Genomic DNA, 18310 nt, shown 5'->3' on the forward strand with positions numbered 1-18310 from the left:
ACTAACGTCAGCACCTCCGTCACAACTAACGTCAGCACCTCCGTCACAACTAACGTCAGCACCTCCGCCACAACTAACGTCAGCACCTCCGTCACAACTAACGTCAGGACCTCCGTCACAACTAACGTCAGCACCTCCGCCACAACTAACGTCAGCACCTCCGCCACAACTAACCTCAGCACCTCCGTCACAACTAACGTCAGCACCTCCGTCACAACTAACGTCAGGACCTCCGTCACAACTAACGTCAGCACCTCCGCCACAACTAACGTCAGCACCTCCGCCACAACTAACGTCAGCACCTCCGCCACAACTAACGTCAGCACCTCCGTCACAACTAACGTCAGCACCTCCGCCACAACTAACGTCAGCACCTCCGCCACAACTAACGTCAGCACCTCCGTCACAACTAACGTCAGGACCTCCGTCACAACTAACGTCAGCACCTCCGCCACAACTAACGTCCGGACCTCCGCCACAACTAACGTCAGCACCTCCGTCACAACTAACGTCAGCACCTCCGCCACAACTAACGTCAGCACCTCCGCCACAACTAACGTCAGCACCTCCGTCACAACTAACGTCAGGACCTCCGTCACAACTAACGTCAGCACCTCCGCCACAACTAACGTCAGCACCTCCGCCACAACTAACGTCAGCACCTCCGTCACAACTAACGTCAGCACCTCCGTCACAACTAACGTCAGCACCTCCGCCACAACTAACGTCAGCACCTTCGCCACAACTAACGTCAGCACCTCCATCACAACTAACCTCAGCACCTCCGCCACAACTAACGTCAGCACCTCCGTCACAACTAACCTCAGCACCTCCGTCACAACTAACGTCAGCACCTCCGTCACAACTAACGTCAGCACCTCCGTCACAACTAACGTCAGCACCTCCGCCACAACTAACGTCAGCACCTCCGTCACAACTAACGTCAGGACCTCCGTCACAACTAACGTCAGGACCTCCGCCACAACTAACGTCAGCACCTCCGTCACAACTAACGTCAGCACCTCCGTCACAACTAACGTCAGCACCTCCGCCACAACTAACGTCAGCACCTCCGCCACAACTAACGTCAGCACCTCCATCACAACTAACCTCAGCACCTCCGCCACAACTAACGTCAGCACCTCCGTCACAACTAACCTCAGCACCTCCGTCACAACTAACGTCAGCACCTCCGTCACAACTAACGTCAGCACCTCCGTCACAACTAACGTCAGCACCTCCGCCACAACTAACGTCAGCACCTCCGTCACAACTAACGTCAGGACCTCCGTCACAACTAACGTCAGGACCTCCGCCACAACTAACGTCAGCACCTCCGTCACAACTAACGTCAGCACCTCTGCCACAACTAACGTCAGCACCTCCGCCACAACTAACGTCAGCACCTCCGTCACAACTAACGTCAGGACCTCCGTCACAACTAACGTCAGCACCTCCGCCACAACTAACGTCAGCACCTCCGCCACAACTAACGTCAGCACCTCCGTCACAACTAACGTCAGCACCTCCGTCACAACTAACGTCAGCACCTCCGCCACAACTAACGTCAGCACCTCCGCCACAACTAACGTCAGCACCTCCGTCACAACTAACGTCAGGACCTCCGTCACAACTAACGTCAGGACCTCCGCCACAACTAACGTCAGCACCTCCGTCACAACTAACGTCAGCACCTCCGCCACAACTAACGTCAGCACCTCCGCCACAACTAACGTCAGCACCTCCGTCACAACTAACGTCATCACCTCCGTCACAACTAACGTCAGCACCTCCGTCACAACTAACGTCAGCACCTCTGTCACAACTAACCTCAGCACCTCCGTCACAACTAACGTCAGCACCTCCGCCACAACTAACGTCAGCACCTCCGTCACAACTAACGTCAGCACCTCCGTCACAACTAACGTCAGGACCTCCGTCACAACTAACGTCAGCACCTCCGTCACTACCATCATAACTTGTCGTTCTTACCACCACGTCCGCCAGCGAGACAAACCGTAGCGGCGCCGTCTCCCATCATGTATCATGTCTAATAAATTCCCTGTAACTCACCTTACCCCTCTGTTGTCAACCCATGTATGTTTTTTTTTTTTTTTTTCAAATCAACGCTGTTTGAATGTAATTTTCTGTAATAATTTGTAATTGTATTTGTGCTGCTTTTTCAACAATGTTCCCCCCTCTTTTACCTCTATTTTTATTTGTACTCAACACATCTTATTCTTTTTACCCATTAGTTTTAAGCTTTAGTCATTAATGTTTTTCCTGCCCGAAACGCTTTGCGTAATAGTGGCTTTAGGCATTGTATGTACTAGCTCTATCTATAAAGCCAACAAACTTTGTAAAATCACATTATGTATGTACCTTACCTAAATAAAATTATTATTATTATTATTATTATTATTATTATTATTATTATTATTATGTACCGTCCTACCTGGTCTCCACCACCACAAACCCGCTGCGCTGTTGTGGCAAAGTTTGCGCTGTTGTGACAAACTTTGCGCTGTTGTCGCAAACTTTGCGTTGTTGTAGCAAACTTTGCGTTGTTGTGGCAAAGGATGCTTTATGATGCGTTCAGGTCTGTGCTGGCAAGTCAGTACTACTTATACAATCAATTATTGTGCCGTTCAGGCGCCAGCCGTAGCTGGCAACACTAGGCTATGTTTCTCCCCAAAACTGCTATGCATTCTTCTCTCGAGTATGCTATTAATAATTATGAGAGTATAGCGGGTGGTGGCCACAGGTTGGTGTGTTTATGTGTATATTCACGTATATGTGCTGGAAAATTGAGCTCTGACTCTTGAACTCTCACCAACTTGCATGTCTCTTGGTTACAGTGAGTACAGGCATTTCTCAGGGTCTGTTTCCTATGGGTCCTATCCTATATTGGTTTTCGAATGCATGAAAGAATTGAACAGTTAGCCAACGCTTATGCTCTAAAAGAGGAAACTGATTACCATTTTGATTGGCTATGAGCAGCCCGAAGAGGCTGCTTAGTACAGAGGCAATGTACCGAAAATGTTTAATACATTTTAATAGACCTAAAGCAAAATAAAATGCTCAGGAATATTCAGGTTCTTGAGCATATTGGGCTCTATCATATCTACACTTGAAACTGTGTATTGAGCTTGCTTCCAAAACATCACTTCCAAATGCATTCCATTTATCAACTACTCTGACACTAAAAATACTCTTTCTATTTCTTTATAGCTCATTTGGGCACTTAGTTAATCCACCTGTGTCCCCTAGTGCGTGCCCCTTGTGTTAAATAGTCTGACTTTATGTACCCTATCAACTCCTTTGAGAATCTTGTATGTGGTAACCATGTTCCTTCTAACTTCTGTTTTCCAGCGACGTGAAGTTTAATTCCCGTAGTCTCTCCTCGTAGCTCATGCCCCTCAGTTCGGGTACTAGTCTCGTGGCAAACCTTTGAACCTTTTCCAGTTTAGTCTTATGCTTGACTAGATATGGACTCAATGCTGGAACTGCATACTCCAAGATTGGTCCGACATATGTGGTATACAAAGTTCTGAATGATTCCTTACACAAGTTTCTAAACGCTGTTCTTATGTTGGCCAACCTGATATATGCCGCTTATGTTATTATCTTGATATGAGCTTCAGGGGATAGGTCTGGCGTGATATCAACCTCCAGGTCTTTCTGATTCTTTAAGAATTTCATCCACCAAATGATACCTTGCATCTGGCCTCCTGCTTCCTACACCTATCTTCATTTCATTACATTTGCTTGGGTTAAACTGTAATATCCATTTGTTCGACCATTCTTTCAGTTTGTCCAGGTCTTCTTGAAGCCTCAAGCTGTCTTCCTCTGTCTAAATCCTTCTCGTGATTTTGGCGTCGTCAACAAACATTGAGAGGAATGAGTCTATACCCTCTGGGAGATCATTTACGTATTTCAGAAACAGGACAGGTCCAAGTACAGAGCCATATGGGACTCCACTGGTGACTTAACGCCAATTTGAGGTCTCACCCCTCACTGTAACTCATCCTTCTCTGCTCCCTAGTGGTGGGATGGGGTAATCTCTCTCCTTCGTCCACTTCCCAGCCCTTAGTTAACTAAACCAAAAGACCCCAGAGCTCTGCCATAGCTTTCAGTCCACTCCTCGTGATCAAAGACGGTTGATCGCCTTAGATACGTCACACACGAGAACTGTACCATGCCCCTAGCAAACTCTTGAGACCTTCTCAGTTGGCACCACATCTATTGCTTAGGTACTCCCTTATCCACTGGAGCACCTACCAGTTATTCCTGCCTATTTCTCCAGCTTATGCACCAGCCTCTTATGGGGTACTGTGTCAAAGGCTTTCCGACAGTCCAAGAAAATGCAGTCCGCCCATTCTTCTCTTTCTTGCTTAAACTTTGTCACCTGATCGTAGAATTCTATTAAGCCAGTAAGGCAAGAGTTTACCCTCCCTGAACCCATGTTGACAGTTTGTCACGAAGTCCCTTCTCTCCAGATACGTTACTAGTGTTTGACTGCAAGAGGGTGGGGGAAGGGGGGTGTCTGGTTCACTGGGCTGCCAGGGACGTGGTGGAGTGGGATTTGTGGAGCTTTGGGGCATGGAGGGGGAGGGGAGGTGGTTGAAAGTAGTGATTGAGTTCCGAGGATAAATGTAGTAGGAAGTATGGGCATGTGCATTTACTATTTGTCCTTGCAGGATTCAGCTGTTAGCCTTGCTAACCGTCGGCTGTCAAATGTACTCACTCCCGACCTATTTGTTTCTTCTATCATATTTAGTACGAATTTTTCATACACATGCAGGTCCAGGTTGCAGCCTGTACCAGCAGTGTAACTCCCAGGTATCTACCTACTACTATACGAACAGAGGCATCAGGTGAAATAAACCACCAATTTGTTTTTGCATCGACCGGAAATCGAACCTGGAGCCCGTGACCCCAGAACGCTGTCTATGTGCGTCTTGGGGTTGGGAGCGGGGGCCCACGGGAGGGCTCAGTGTTCGCGTGGTGTAACCGGCAACACAGACGTCTGTGTGTGATTGGCTGGGTAGCCTTGACTGAGCCACCCAGACCTGGCCACACACCCTCAGTGCTGGCTGGGCAACCATCGCGAGCGTTAACATACATATTCATTTTTCCGATAACATTGATTGTCAAGTGTCACTTTTTAATTACGAAAGTGTATTAATATAGCCTAAATAAACACTTGTTAAGGGGGCATATCAATGTAAAATTAAAAGTGGTTCAATTTGCTTATAATTTTTTTTATGAAATGGGTATAGAAAGGGCTGCAGCTGGTCCAAGTTTCATCATCACACCCTAAACAGAAAAGGAGAAAAAAAATAAACAACGAATTATGCAACGAATTTTCAAATAGTTTCAGGGAACACATGTGTCAACTAAAATCATATCTATAACACTCAGATATTAAATTAAGCACATAATAAAGGATTCTAGTGATCAGTTTTATCAAAAAAGTGTTTAGTGCTATAATATAATTTTTCAAAGTTACCCTACTAAAAAAATATGCAATATATGATATTTATAAATTTTTATAAAATCAACAAATAGACTTTGGACTAAAATCTCTACTAGATTCTGTAGAAGCACAAACGCTACATATAAGGTGTAATTTGCATGTAAATTGATTAATAAATGAAAGCTCTGAAGTAATTCGAAGGTGTAAATTACTTTCCAGAGTAAAATAAAGATCCAAGTTCGGCCACCTGTAGCTGAGCTTGACTTTGACAGATTTCGTTCATAATTGGCACCCTTGCAGATAGGCATCCATTGAGCAAGGTGTGCAAGTTTAATGCAAATCCCTTGATAACAAACGAGAAAAAAATATTGGCCAAAAAAAAAGGAAAAAAAAAAGAAAAAAACAAATTTAAATATAAATATATTGCACATACATATTACAATTATTACAAGAGTTTGTGCTTCTACAGCACATAGTAGACATTTTAGTTGACACATGTGTTCCCTGAGTTTATTTGAGAATGTTGAACATTCGTTGCATAATACGTTGTGTATTTTTTTTCTCATTTTCTGTTTAGGGTGTGATGGTGAAACTTGGACCTGTTGCAGCCCTTTCTATAACCATTTCATAAAAAAAATTATAAGCAAATTGAACAACTTTTAATTTATAACGATTTAGAATCATATGCCCCCTTAACCGACAGATAAATTTACGTGACATCTCACGTCCTAATTTCATTTAAGTGTAGGACTTAAAAGTCCAAAAGAAAATGTGAATAATGAGTTATTTAGTGACTGCTTTATGTGTTGTGGTGGTGATCTGGGTGCTCAAGAAATTTTGGCCCGACTTAAGACATAGGTTAGTTTACCTTGACAAGGATGTGATGTTCTTGATCTCGTTCTGAATATAAATTTGGGTGAAGATGAAACCACATAATTGTGCCAATACATGAGATACAAAGCAGCTGTTTCGGGCCCAGAAGTCCTGCCGGAGGTGTTAGTCTAACAGGGTTATTCTAACCAAGGATTAAGTGCAGGTACATGTGGGTAATGAGGCTAGGAATGCTCGACCCACCCTGCTTGTTTGTGTCAATGTCTGAGCTAATGTCTACCTCCCTCCCTCCCTTTCCCCTCTCTATCTATATCTCAATTTCGCGTTCTCTCTCTCTCTCTCCCCACCACCTTCCAGACTCTTTGTTTCTCCTCTCCTCTCTTGAGTTCTTCTCTCCTTACTTCCCATCTTTCTGTGTGTGCCTCCTCCTCCCGGCAGCAGTACCGCCACCCACCACTTCTGGTCGTCCGCAGGTACTTCGCATCGTTCATGAACTACTTCACCCAGCACTCGCACGCAAAGGTGGAAGAAATGAAGAAAGACGTGTTCTCTAAGCTGAGCACGGTGGTGTCCCACGACCCAGAGCTCAGGAAGCATAATGCTATCAAGATCCTCGAAATTGGCGTCGGTACAGGTGAGCACAAACACCCGGCCTCTATTGACGGCTGCAAGTCTATTTTTATCTTATTTTTGTACCCTTTTAGATACAAAAGATACAATCGAAGCCAAAAGATACAATTTAAGATACAATCGAAGCCTTCTGGTAAGCCTAGTTTTTTTTTTTTTTTGCTGATTTGTTTTCAGGCATAATTGTGAGGCTGATTTTGGTTGGTGAAGCTTCCTCGACGATTGCATGTGATGGTGCAATGAAGCTCGGGCCTTTCCCCCGGGGGGATATGACGTTGATGGAACAATGAATCAACGGAAGTTCACCTTCTGTTTTTTTCCCGTTGGGAATTAACATTGGTGACTGTTTGGGGAATTTATATTTTCTGACGTTGGGAAGGTCTTGGAAACACGTTGATTATTGCCACACTCATCCCCTTCATTGTTGCCATACTCAGTATCATCACTTTCATTGTTGCCTACACTAATCATTATCACCATTGTTGTTGCTACGCCCATTGTCATCACCTGTGTTGTCACTCACTTATCATCACCTTCATTGTTGCCACATTCCCTGCCAACACCTTCATTGTTGCATTGTTGCCACATTTATACCTGGAAAGAGTCTGGCGGTTCTACTTCCCAAGCCCGGTCCTGTCCTGCTCGGCCCGGGGCCAAGCTTGACAGGTCAGAGCTTGGTCCAACAGGCTGTTCCATGGAGAGACATATTCATTATCACCTGGCACTTCTTGTCCAGTTTATTCTTGAAGACTTCCCACTTTTGTTCCGGTAATACTTCTTGTATTTGCTGGGAGGATATATTGAACAACCGTAGACCTCTGATGTTCTTAGTGATCTGTTTGTGCCTATGGCACTCCTGCTCTTCACTGGCTCTATTCTGCATTTCTGCAGTGTGGCAAACTCACCTCCCACAGCAAGGCTGTACAAACTCACCTCCCACAGCCAGACTGTATAACCTCACCTCCCACAGCAAGACTGTACAAACTCACCTCCCACAGCCAGACTGTATAACCTCACCTCCCACAGCCAGACTGTATAACCTCACCTCCCACAGCCAGACTGTATAACCTCACCTCCCACAGCCAGACTGTATAACCTCACCTCCCACAGCCAGACTGTACAAGCTCACCTCCCACAGCCAGACTATACAAGCTCACCTCCCACAGCAAGGCTGTATATGCTCACCTCCCACAGCAAGGCTGTATATGCTCACCTCCCACAGCAAGTCTGTACAAGCTCACCTCCAACAGCAAGGCTGTATAAGCTCACCTCCCACAGCCAGACTGTACAAGCTCACCTCCCACAGCAAGGCTGTATATGCTCACCTCCCACAGCCAGACTGTACAAGCTCACCTCCCACAGCAAGGCTGTATATGCTCACCTCCCACAGCAAGGCTGTATATGCTCACCTCCCACAGCCAGACTGTACAAGCTCACCTCCCACAGCCAGACTGTATAAGCTCACCTCCCACAGCCAGACTGTACAAGCTCACCTCCCACAGCAAGGCTGTATATGCTCACCTCCCACAGCCAGACTGTACAAGCTCACCTCCCACAGCAAGGCTGTATATGCTCACCTCCCACAGCAAGGCTGTATATGCTCACCTCCCACAGCCAGACTGTACAAGCTCACCTCCCACAGCCAGACTGTATAAGCTCACCTCCCACAGCAAGGCTGTATATGCTCACCTCCCACAGCCAGACTGTACAAGCTCACCTCCCACAGCAAGGATGTATAAGCTCACCTCCCACAGCCAGACTGTACAAGCTCACCTCCCACAGCCAGACTGTACAAGCTCACCTCCCACAGCCAGACTGTACAAGCTCACCTCCCACAGCCAGACTGTACAAGCTCACCTCCCACAGCAAGGCTGTATAACCTCACCTCCCACAGCAAGGATGTATAAGCTCACCTCCCACAGCAAGGATGTATAAGCTCACCTCCCACAGCCAGACTGTACAAGCTCACCTCCCACAGCCAGACTGTACAAGCTCACCTCCCTCAGCCAGACTGAATAAGCTCACCTCCCACAGCCAGACTGTATAAGCTCACCTCCCACAGCCAGACTGTATAAGCTCACCTCCCACAGCCAGACTGTACAAGCTCATCTCCCACAGCAAGGCTGTATAAGCTCACCTCCCACAGCCAGACTGTACAAGCTCACCTCCCACAGCAAGGCTTTATATGCTCACCTCCCACAGGCAGACTGTACAAGCTCACCTCCCACAGCCAGACTGTAAAAGCTCACCTCCCACAGCAAGGCTGTATATGCTCACCTCCCACAGCCAGACTGTACAAGCTCACCTCCCACAGCAAGGATGTATAAGCTCACCTCCCACATCAAGGCTGTAAATGCTCACCTCCCACAGCCAGACTGTATAAGCTCACCTCCCAGAGCCAGACTGTACAAGCTCACCTCCCACAGCCAGACTTTACAAGCTCACCTCCCACAGCAAGGCTGTATATGCTCACCTCCCACAGCCAGACTGTATAACCTCACCTCCCACAGCCAGACTATACAAGCTCACCTCCCACAGCAAGGCTGTATAACCTCACCTCCCACAGCAAGGCTGTATATGCTCACCTCCCACAGCCAGACTGTACAAGCTCACCTCCCACAGCCAGACTTTACAAGCTCACCTCCCACAGCAAGGCTGTATATGCTCACCTCCCACAGCAAGGCTGTATATGCTCACCTCCCACAGCCAGACTGTACAAGCTCATCTCCCACAGCCAGACTGTGCAAGCTCACCTCCCACAGCCAGACTTTACAAGCTGACCTCCCACAGCAAGGCTGTATATGCTCACCTCCCACAGCCAGACTGTATAACCTCACCTCCCACAGGCAGACTATACAAGCTCACCTCCCACAGCAAGGCTGTATAACCTCACCTCCCACAGCAAGGCTGTATATGCTCACCTCCCACAGCCAGACTGTACAAGCTCACCTCCCACAGCCAGACTTTACAAGCTCACCTCCCACAGCAAGGCTGTATATGCTCACCTCCCACAGCAAGTCTGTACAAGCTCACCTCCAACAGCAAGGCTGTATATGCTCACCTCCCACAGCCAGACTGTACAAGCTCACCTCCCACAGCCAGACTGTACAAGCTCACCTCCCACAGACAGACTGTACAAGCTCACCTCCCACAGCAAGGCTGTATAACCTCACCCCCCACAGCAAGGATGTATAAGCTCACCTCCCACAGCAAGGATGTATATATAAGCTCACCTCCCACAGCCAGACTGTACAAGCTCACCTCCCACAGCCAGACTGTACAAGCTCACCTCCCACAGCCAGACTGTATAAGCTCACCTTCCACAGCCAGACTGTATAAGCTCACCTCCCACAGCCAGACTGTACAAGCTCACCTCCCACAGCAAGGCTGTATAAGCTCACCTCCCACAGCCAGACTGTACAAGCTCACCTCCCACAGCAAGGCTGTATATGCTCACCTCCCACAGCCAGACTGTACAAGCTCACCTCCCACAGCCAGACTGTACAAGCTCACCTCCCACAGCCAGACTGTACAAGCTCACCTCCCACAGCAAGGCTGTATATGCTCACCTCCCACAGCAAGGCTGTATATGCTCACCTCCCACAGCCAGACTGTACAAGCTCACCTCCCACAGCCAGACTGTATAAGCTCACCTCCCACAGCAAGGCTGTATTTGCTCACCTCCCACAGCCAGACTGTACAAGCTCACCTCCCACAGCAAGGATGTATAAGCTCACCTCCCACAGCCAGACTGTATAAGCTCACCTCCCACAGCCAGGCTGTACAAGCTCACCTCCCACAGCCAGACTATACAAGCTCACCTCCCACAGCAAGGCTGTATAACCTCACCTCCCACAGCAAGGCTGTATATGCTCACCTCCCACCGCCAGACTTTACAAGCTCACCTCCCACAGCAAGGCTGTATATGCTCACCTCCCACAGCAAGGCTGTATATGCTCACCTCCCACAGCCAGACTGTACAAGCTCACCTCCAGACTGTACAAGCTCACCTCCCACAGCAAGGCTGTATATGCTCACCTCCCACAGCCAGACTGTATAACCTCACCTCCCACAGCCAGACTATACAAGCTCACCTCCCACAGCAAGGCTGTATAACCTCACCTCCCACAGCAAGGCTGTATATGCTCACCTCCCACAGCAAGGCTGTATATGCTCACCTCCCACTGCCAGACTGTACAAGCTCACCTCCCACAGCCAGACTTTACAAGCTCACCTCCCACAGCAAGGCTGTATATGCTCACCTCCCACAGCCAGACTGTACAAGCTCACCTCCCACAGCCAGACTTTACAAGCTCACCTCCCACAGCAAGGCTGTATATGCTCACCTCCCACAGCCAGACTGTATAACCTCACCTCCCACAGCCAGACTGTATAACCTCACCTCCCACAGCCAGACTATACAAGCTCACCTCCCACAGCAAGGCTGTACAAGCTCACCTCCCACAGCAAGGCTGTATAACCTCACCTCCCACAGCAAGGATGTATAAGCTCACCTCCCACAGCAAAGATGTATAAGCTCACCTCCCACAGCCAGACTGTACAAGCTCACCTCCCACAGCCAGACTGTACAAGCTCACCTCCCACAGCAAGGCTGTATAACCTCACCTCCCACGGCAAGGCTGTATATGCTCACCTCCAACAGCCAGACTGTACAAGCTCACCTCCCACAGCCAGACTGTACAAGCTCACCTCCCATAGCAAGGCTGTATAAGCTCACCTCCCACAGCAAGGCTGTATAACCTCACCTCCCACAGCCAGACTGTACAAGCTCACTTCCCACAGCCAGACTGTACAAGCTCACCTCCCACAGCCAGACTGTACAAGCTCACCTCCCACAGCCAGACTGTACAAGCTCACCTCCCACAGCAAGGCTGTATAAGCTCACCTCCCACAGCAAGGCTGTATAACCTCACCTCCCACAGCCAGACTGTACAAGCTCACCTCCCACAGTCAGACAGTACAAGCTCACCTCCCACAGCCAGACTGTACAAGCTCACCTCCCACAGCCAGACTGTACAAGCTCACCTCCCACAGCAAGGCTGTATAAGCTCACCTCCCACAAGTTGATTGTACAAGCTCACCCCCTACATCCTCCCTCTCCAAATTGTGCTACATAATCTGACCATCCCAAAGTCAGACTGCACTGCTATACCCATAAAATAATTGAGAATATGTAGTGGAACTTCTGATGGTCCCATTTTCCTTGTACAGTTATAGTTATTATATTGAAAGATACAGTATTTAGAAGCTATGCCTGAGGAACTGGTCATGCCCTTAAATTAAAAGTGTGACAATTACCAGCACCTGAGAAAAACTGTTGATTCCCATAAAATAGTAATAAGAATATGAAGGACAAAGGTTGTCCTGTTCATAAGGCACATGTGGCAGATTTACACAATTTTGTTGAATGTAGCTGTGCCTTCCAGACTTGCTAAACCCTTACACTGTTTCACTCACTACAGGTTCTGCAATTTCCTCCTCTGCTCAGATTTCTACATGTGATTGATCATTAAGGATTGTCAATATTTTTCTTATATATACCTGGATGTACAACTTTTAAATGACTTAGCAGTTTAAGGGTTAAACAGGCTCAGTCTCATGGTTCATTCAGCACAGCAAAAGAAGTTGGCATTCTTTCTAAGATCAGATATTATGTACCCCGCCCTGCCCTGGTGACTCTCTATTACTCCCTCATCTATCCATATCTCAACTATGATATTTGTGCTTGGGGCTCTACTACCCAAAATCATTTACGTCCTCTAATTACTCAACACAAAGCTGCTATTATGACAATATCCAACTCTGGCCCCAGACATCACTCGGTGCCCCTGCTCAAATCTCTGAATATGTTAGATATTAAGTCACTGCACATTCTCTCATGTGTATTATACATATATAAAACACTGAACTGTAATGCCAATCCTGACCTCAAAAGCTTCATTGAAGGTTGTAACAGAACCCATGAGCACCACACCAGAAACAAATACAGTTTTGATATTCCTAGAGTACGACTTAATCAAACTAGAAATGCTCTACAAATTAAGGGACCCAGAATGTGGAATGACCTTCCCAACCATGTTAAAGACTGTACCTCTCTCAACCAGTTTAAGATAAAAACGAAGCACTACCTAATAAATTCCCTGTAACCTACTTTACCCCGCTATTGTCAACCCATGTCTGTTTTTTTAAACAACGCTGTTTGTCGACCAAATTGTATTTGTGCTGCTTTTTCAGCCATGTTCCTCCCCTTTTCTGGGGGGAGCCCCGTCGGCTCCCCGGAGCTATCCCAGGCTGATATGCTAATGTCAGACTTTGGCATCAGTCATGTGTATGGAGTTCTTAGGCCTACCGGGGACCATGGCCAGAACCGGGCCCCCTCAGAGAGGCAAGGGGAGCAATGGCCTATAGAAGCCCCCGTGTAGTTGGAAGCATTCTATGTCTGCCATCGACCGGAACAGGCACCCAGAAAGGTAAGCGCCCCAAAACAAACCCCTATTCTGGTTAAAATTGCTACCTAAAACCGAACTAGTGGATAGAACTCCCCAACCGAAAACAAGCAAACTAGTGTGACGTCACACACTGCCGCGCCGCTGTCTGCGCAGCTCCCCCCTCCCCGGGAGGGGGAAGGGGGAGCCCCAGACCCCCCGCGCTGGCTACCCACACCTCAGTTCTTGAGTCTGATGCTATAGGCGATGGTCGTGTGCTCTGGCTCCGGTGTCGCTACTGCACTGTGCTTTGTGTGTGGTGTTAGTTTTGTGGGTGCGAGAGCCAGGAGTTATCTTCAGTACTCGGGCTGCATGCGCCTAGGGCTGCCTTCCCTAGGTGCCCTGTAAGTACTGCCCTTGGGGCTTGGGGCCACCTTCCACAGGCTCCTCGGGGTCTGCCTCTGCTGGTCCGTTTTACCTTTCGGTTTTTCGGCCGCCTGTTGGGCTCTTGGGTGTTCTGTTCTCCCTTGTTACCGGCAGGTAAGAGGCAGTTTGCACTGGTAGGGGCGCAGGGTGCTGCTCAGCTTGTATTTCCCGACATCGCGGCCGGCTCTGTTCCTTGGGGTTCGCTGTCCTCTTGCGGGGTTTTGTTTTTCTTTTTGTTTTTGCCTGGTGGGGGGTTCTGTCATTTTATTCAGTTTGTTTTTGCCCTTCCACTGTTCTCCTCGGTGGCGCCCCCTGCTAGGTCCCCGTGAGTGTACACGTCCCTGGGGTTCAGCTTTAGAAGTTTGCTTGGTAGTTTTGGGCGCCGGTTTGCAGCACCCTGCCTGGGACTACCTGAGCGCGAGTCCTCTTAAAGTAAACGCTCAGGACCCTGGGAATCCCCTAGGGGGCGCGTGGGTCCGATGGATGTGACCCCGGAGTCCCCACTCGCTGTGCGAGTTTGAGGGTTGCTCGGTCCCCTTGTCTCAGGGTGACCCTCATTGTTTTTGCCTCTGCCACGCAGCCTGTTGGGTCGGTGATACTTTCGACCCTGAGTCCTGTGAGTGTTGCTGCTTGCTTCTGACTCAATTTACCCAATCCTCTGATGATTCTATTCGGGTACAGGCGGCACGTGCGTTGCTGTCTAGGTTTCGTCTGTTGCAACGCGCTCGGTTGGTTGCTTCCCCGAAAGCCCCGGGGCTGCCCCGCTTTGCTTTTCGAGACCCGGACTTGGGGGTGGGGGTCGCTTCGATCCTGGTTCAGTCCGCACCTCCTCGTCCTTCCCCTTCTGTTCGTTCTGGTCCCCCGCCCCTGCTTCCGGCCCCGAAGCGTCTGAGGGTTTCGGGGTCGGAGCAGGGGTTACTTGATCTCGAGACTCGGGCAGCTTCGGGGGTTGCCCCTTCCGGGGGGGCGGCAGAGGCATTCGAGTCTTGTCTCCCGGCCGAAGCTTCAGGGTCTGACCAGTGGGCCCCCCTTCCTCCAGCTTTTTCGGCTGCTCCGTCCTTGTCTTGTGGGGTCGGGGCTTGGGGAGAGGACTCGGCCTCGGCCTCGGGTCCTGTGGTGACGGACCTCGAGGCTGGGGAGGGGCTGACTTGGGGGCCTTGGGCCCCGCTGGACCCCGCCTGGGTTTTTCTTCCCACTGAGCGGGGCTTATTGTTACAAGGAGTGGGGTTTTCTTTCCCCCCCTCTGCGTACGAGTTGGATTTGGTGTCGGCCCCTCCCCGGGTTCGGTTCCGTGTTCCCCCGGGTACGTCGGTTCCGTCCTTCCGGAGGTTTTCGGCTTATCGCATCCAACCTGGTGTGGTGCGAGCGGCCTTTGCAGCTTACCTCCTGCGTGACCCGGATTATGCCTCGGAAATGGATCCGTCCACGTTCAGGTTTGGGACTTCGTTCCCTTTCTGGCTCCGTTACGAGGTTCCGGAGTCGTCCTGGCTAGCAGACTGCCCCTTGTTTGGTCTGGATTCCTGGCATTCCTTCTGTCGTTCCCGCACGCTGGAGTGGCGGGAAGCTTCCACGGTGCTTCAGGTTTTCCTGGGGGGTGACCTTGAGTACCTGAATGAGTGCTTGTTTGCCCCTGCCCTTCCCCGCGATGTGGGCGTTATTCAGCTCCATGTGCAGGTTCCCTCCCTTTCGGCGGCGCTCGTGGCGGAGGACTTGCGCGCTCGGGGCCTTTTGTGTTCGGCCTTGCGGTTCTTTTCCCTCCTGGAGCTGTCTTCGGATTGGCTCGTGGAGGATGTGGGGACGCTTGGGTCCGTCCCGGGGTCCGGCACCTTGTCCTCGGCTGCGCGTTCGTCGGCTGCCTTGTTGAAGCTGTTCACGCCGATTTTGCGGGATGCGGTTTCCCTGTTCTATGCTTCCCGTCTCGCGTGTCGGCAGGCGGTGCTGGGTTCCTCCGTGGAATCTGCTTGGGCTCTGGCTCTTAGGCGTTCTTCACCTTTTTGTCCTCTCCTGTTTGGGGAGTCGGCCGTGGCGCAGTTTATTCAGGCTGCGTCGGCGGCTTGTCGTCCGATGTCGGACTTGTTGGTTTTCCAGGGGTCCCGGGGTGGGTCTTCCCGGAAAGGTCGTGCCAGGGCTCGGGGTTCCTCTCGTTGTGGTAGGCCTCTGGTGTCAGGTTTGGGGTTGGCTCCTCCTGCGGACCCTCCCTCGTCTGGTCGGCGCGGTGTTCGCGCTGTGCGGGGTTCTGGGTCTCGTAAGGGTCGCCGGCCCTTTAGCGGTTTGCCCCCTTGACGGGGCGATGGGGGGGCGGCTTGCGCTGTTCGCCCGCGCCTGGTCCCACGATTCGTGGGCCTTTCGGGTCGTGTCTCGCGGCCTGCGGTGGCGTTGTGTGGCCCCTCCCCCCTTTGGGGGGTCGGGGCTGGCAGGGCAGGCTTCTTCCCCTGCGCTCTGTCGAGTCGTCTTGGAGTGGGTACGCTTGGGCGTTGTCGAATCGACGTCGTCCCTCAGATGGGTTTCCCGTCTGTTTCCGGTTCCGAATCGGGACTGCGCGGACCTGCGGTTCATTCTGGACTTGTCCCGTCTGAACCCCTGGGTTCATTGCCCCTCCTTTCGGATGACTACGCTGTCTCAGGTTCGGCTCCTCTTGGAGCCGGGAGCTTGGATGGTGTCCCTGGACCTCCGGGACGCTTATTGGCATGTCCCGATTCATCCGCGGTTCAGGGACTGGCTCGGTTTTGTAGTGGGGCGTCTGAGTTACCGCTTTCGTTGTCTCCCGTTCGGGTTGAACCTGGCACCTCGCGTGTTCACACGCCTTACACGGGTTGTGGTGGCTCGTTTGCGTCTCCTAGGTGTTCGGGTGTTGGCCTACCTCGACGACTGGCTGGTTTGGGCTCCCAGCCAGTCAGCTTGCTTGCTAGCCAGGGATTTGGTTCTTTCCCAGCTCGCCGGGTTCGGGTTCTTGGTGAACTGGAGGAAATCCCATCTGGTTCCCTCTCAGGTTCGGACCTGGCTGGGTCTCGTGTGGGACTCTCGAACCGCCTCTTTGTCTCTCCCTCCGGAGTCTCTCCTGCGGCTGCGGTGCCGCCTTCGTCTGTTTCTGGAGGGCCCTCGGGTCACCCGGCGGTTGCTCGAGGGGCTGTGCGGGAGCCTGAACTTCGCGATGGTGGTCTACCCGCCGGGTCGGGTTTGGCTTCGACGGCTGTTCTGGTTCCTTCGGGGTTCCCCCTTCCGCCTCTCTCGCGATCGCAGAGTTCGACCCCCGGGGGACTTGCGTCGGTTGCTGCGTCACCGGCTTCCTCTTCGGGTTTTTCGGGGTTCAGTGCCTTGGCGCCTACCCGAGCCCTCGCTCGATGTGTACACGGATGCGTCGTCTCTCGGCTGGGGTTTTGTGACCAGTGCTCACCAGGCCGGCCAGGGGCGTTGGGATCCGTCCTTCCGTCGAGCTCACAGTACGGTGCGGGAGTTCGCGGCAGTGTGGTTTGCTCTGGGGAGGATTCGGGTGGCCCGCGGATCGACGATTCGGCTCCATTCGGACTGCTCTCTGGTGGTTCATTGCCTGAACCGCGGGGGTTCGATGCGGTCCTTGTCTCTTTGGGGTTGGTCGCTTCGGGTGACTCGTCTGCTGAGTTCTCGGGGTTTGGCTCTCCTGGCGGTTCACGTACGGGGCGTGTCCAACGTCTTGGCCGACGCCCTGTCTCGCTTCGTTCCCCTCTCCACGGAGTGGACGGTCGACGACGAGTCCTTCCGTTGGCTTTGCCAGACATTCGGGCGCCCCGAAGTGGACCTCTTCGCGTCGGCGTGGTCGCGGCGTCTTCCCGTTTATGCGGCGCCCTTCCCCGATTGCGAGGCCGTCGGGGTCGATGCCTTTCGGCTCGACTGGTCGAGGTGGGGGTTCCTGTACCTCTTTCCCCCGGTTCGGCTGTTGCTCCAGGTCCTGACTCGCTTAGAGACTTACCGGGGGAGAGTTGTCCTTCTGGCCCCTTGGTGGCCGGCCCAGCCTTGGTTTAAGGCGCTGGTTGCTCGGTGTCCGAACCCGAGGGTTTTCCCGCGGCTCCGCCTCTTTCAGCAGATCGGGCCGGTACGTCACGTAGCTGGTTCGATCTTCTCCTCGAGTCTTCGCGTATGGTTTTTTTGACTCGAGTCTATCATCATCTCTATGGTGATCAGGTGGCCTCCTTGTTGGTGTCCCACCTGAGGGCTTCTTCTCGGTGGCAGTATGAAGTTTCCTGGCAGTCCTTCCGTTTCTTTTTGCGTCTTCGTCGTGTTAGCTCTTTGTCTGTTCGGGTGGTCTTGTCCTTCCTCTCGTGGTTGTTTCAGGACCGTCATCTTATGCCTAACACTGTCGCTTCGTATCGTGCGGCGCTGGCGGAGCCGCTTCAGCTTGCTTTCGGTATCGATGTTACGTCTGCGCCGTTTCGCAAGCTGTCTCGTGCATTGTTTCACCTCCCGCCTGCTCATACGTCGCCTGAGCCGTCCTGGTCTTTGGACAGAGTGCTCGCTTTCCTTTCAT

At 51.2% G+C, this 18310-nt stretch overlaps 1 pseudogene; it reads left to right on the forward strand.

Annotated features, from left to right (window-relative positions):
• The first annotated feature begins 5585 nt into the window (after positions 1–5585).
• LOC138364938 (thiol S-methyltransferase TMT1B-like) overlaps positions 5586–18310 on the forward strand; it is a 28469-nt pseudogene continuing 15744 nt past the window's right edge.

This window comes from Procambarus clarkii, chromosome 15 (genome assembly GCF_040958095.1).
Source record: "Procambarus clarkii isolate CNS0578487 chromosome 15, FALCON_Pclarkii_2.0, whole genome shotgun sequence".
Taxonomy (NCBI): domain Eukaryota; kingdom Metazoa; phylum Arthropoda; class Malacostraca; order Decapoda; family Cambaridae; genus Procambarus; species Procambarus clarkii.